The 3,419-nt window shown below is 41.5% G+C and overlaps 1 pseudogene; it reads right to left on the minus strand.

The window, feature by feature from the left end:
- Positions 1–2,241: 2,241 nt before the first annotated feature.
- On the minus strand, positions 2,242–2,340 carry LOC145608334 (small nucleolar RNA R71; annotated as a pseudogene).
- Between the last annotated feature and the right edge of the window lie 1,079 nt (positions 2,341–3,419).

The raw sequence follows: 3,419 nt of genomic DNA on the forward strand, positions 1-3,419 counted from the left end.
TATTTTTGGTCCTTTTTCCTTTAGTTTCTCTTTCTCCTCTTTTCTTTATGGTTCTCGTGTTTTCCTTTTATTTGGCTCTTTTTCCCTTTTATTTCCTTTCTTTGTTTGCTTGTGTAGGTATTTGGAGAATCACCTTTGCAAAGGAATCAAGTTGGGACCTTAATGACCAAGTAAGGAAGAAGCATTTGGCTAGAGACGGCTTAGAGAGGCCTTGGAGAGGCCTCAGAGAGGTCTCCAAGGTATTTCCAGCTGGCCGCGGGCGCGTGTCAGTGGAGCCGCGGGCGCGGGCTCAAGAAGCACAAATTGCAAGATTTTGGCAGGAGCTTCCCGCGGTTGCCCCGCGGGCTCTCCGCGGGTGCGGGAAATCTAGAGAGGGCGCTCCATCTCAGAGAGACCGCGACCCCCTGATTGAGTTTTGGGAGCAGGGGATTAGCCGCGGGCGTGGCATCTTTGGCCGCGGGCGCGGGTTTATCCTGCCGCGGGCGCGGGTGTTGCCTAGAAAGCCCGCGGAGGGTTTCGTACCCATTTCTCCGCGGCCGCGGATTCATCGGGAGAGGCCGCGGGATTTGCCGGCTTCTTCTTTACTTATAAATAGAATTGTAATTCCTTTTTGAAACCAACTTTTTGATAATATTTCATTAGCTTAGTTTTAGAGAGAGAATTTAGAGAGAAGTTAGAGAGAAGTTCTTGGTTTTGGATTTGTAACTCAACATTTGATCAATCAAGTTTGGATTTCTTCATTTTCAATCATTAATATTAGTGAGAATCTCTTCCTTCTTTCATCTCTTACTTACTTGCTATTTGATTTATGCTTGTTGCTTTTTTTTTTCTTTGGATTTGAATTTGATATTGTTGAATATTTTGATTTCTCTTAGATTTTGATATAGAATGAAGATTTATGCAATTTCTAGTTATTTGTTCTTGAATTTCACCATGATTAGTGAGTAGATTAGTTGCTAGGGAAAGGGGGAAGCATGTTTGATTTATGAAATTGCTAGTTGATGCTCTTTGATTGATTGAGTTGTTGCAATTAAATTGGTTGACATAGTTTTGCATGTGATTGATTAGACTAGGAGTGATTAACCTATAAGATTAATCTAGATTGCATTGCAACTCTCAATGACATGAACAATTGAATTGAAAGTTTCTCTAATTGATTGGGTTTGCTTGTGATTCTTCTTGATTTGCCTTTCATAGTGATTCCTAGATTGGCCTATAGGAGATAGCATTTGAACTCTCTTGATTGCTACTATTGTTTGTCCATTGCAATACTTGAATTAATTGATTAAGTTCTAAATTAGCATTATCATTGAACTTGCATGTGGAACCCATATCCCTAGTGTTTAGACCTTTGATTTACTTGATTAGACTTGTTTTAGTTTACCATAGTGCCAACCATAATCTCAACTCCATCTTCGAGGTAGCTTGACTTAGACTCTAGTTTTCATCATTGCATTCCCTAGGGATCGACCCTTAACTTGCCCTATATTCATATAAGGTTGGTTAGGTGTTTACAAATTTAGTTTGACTTGGGGGAAGGGTAGATAACGACATACATTTTCCTCTTGTCAAAATGGCACCGTTGCCGGGGAATGCTATTGGTGCTTGGCTTTTGTTGTTGAGTCTACTGCATTTTAATTGAAAAATACAAAAATATTTTGTTTCTTTAGGCTACACTTGTATCCGTGCTACTAATATTTTCTTTGAGTTTTGCATGCATAGAGCTCGTGATCGATCCATTGTGCCTTTTGACCCGGAGATCGAAAGGACTCTCTCAAGGAGAAGAATAGCTAATCGATCCTTGGGGTATAGTTCTTCAAGTGAAGAAGAGATTGAAGAAGAGCAAGGCATGGGAGAAAATCCAAGGGTGGCCTTGAAGGAGCTAGGAATACCCAGTGCATATAGGTTTGAGAGCGGTATAGCTCCGCCTACAACACCGGTAAATGATTTCGAAATTCGGCCGGCCATGATCACCTTAATTGAGAGGAGGCAATATAGTGGGGCTAATAATGAGAGCCCGTTGAACCATCTTAAAGAATTTGAGAAATATTGCAACACCATCAAAGTCAACGGAGTTTCTCAAGAGTTCATCCGCCTCAAGTTGTTCCCCTTCTCTCTCATAGGAAGATCCTTAGAGTGGCTAGATAAAGAGGTGAAGCCCAATTCCTTGAGAACATGGGATGATGTTACAAAGGCCTTCTTGTCCCGCTTCTACCCTCAAAACAAGACGGCGGAGGCAAGAGCCTTGATTCAAGGGTTCAAGCAAAGGCCAAATGAAAGCCTTTACGAAGCATGGGAGAGATACAAAGAGTACCAAAGGGAGTGCCCTCACCACGGAATCCCAACATACCAAGTGGTCCAAATCTTCTATGGCGGTTTAAGTCCCCAAGGCAAGTCATGCCTTGATGGGGGGGGGGGGGCGGGGGTCCTATCATGAACAAGACCGAAGAAGAAGTGGTGGACATTATTGAGGACGTGGTGACGTACTATAGAGATTGGCAATATGGGGAGAGGGACTCTTGAAGCAAGCAATCTTCATTGTACTCGGTGGACCATCTAAATGCGATCAACAACCTTTCCTCCCAAATGACAAACTTGGGAAAGGAGGTGACCGCAATCAAAGCCAAGTTGGAGAGCGCTTCTTCTTCTTCCCAAGCTTCGAATCTTCCCACCCAATTTAAGGGGAGAGGTACTCTTTCTAACTCTCAACCCCCTCCCTCTTCACATAATATGCCTATGGGTTGTTTGTTTTGTGATGCATGTGGATCATATGATCATGACTCTAGTAATTGTCCTAATGAATGTGTTGATGAGTTTGATAACAATGAGAGTGAGCATGTGAATTATGTGTCAAATAATAATGTTCAAAGGTTTGATAACCAAAGAGGTCAATGGAATAGGAATTACCAAAACCAAGGCACTTTTGACAACTATAACCAAGGTGGTGGTTATAGAAACCAAGGGAACCAAGGTTCTCGTGGTAGCTATAATAACCAAGGTTATAGTGGCCAAAATCAAAGCCAAAATTATGGTAATCAAAACCAAGGTTATGGAAATCATAACCAAGGTAGTGGTAATCATAATCAAGGTGGTGGTAACCATAATCAAGGTTATGGTCAAAATCAAAATAGGGGTACTTGGAACAATCAAGGGAGGAGCAATTTTCAAAATAATGCTCAAAGAGGTCCCCCACCCGGATTTGTTCCAAGGAATCAAGGAGAAAATTCCTATTCACAACCTTCTTCACCTAGGACCAATTTGGAAGAAATAATTGAGAATCAAACCAAGTTGTTGAACACATACATGGCCGTTAGTGATAAGAAGTTCAATGAAATGATGACCCACAATAAAATGCTTGAAAACCAAATTTCTCAACTTGCTAATGCTTTGAAAGATCATGCAAGCCCTTCTTCTTTACC

Source organism: Chenopodium album, chromosome 2 (assembly GCF_948465745.1).
Source record: "Chenopodium album chromosome 2, dcCheAlbu1.1, whole genome shotgun sequence".
Classification (NCBI taxonomy): domain Eukaryota; kingdom Viridiplantae; phylum Streptophyta; class Magnoliopsida; order Caryophyllales; family Amaranthaceae; genus Chenopodium; species Chenopodium album.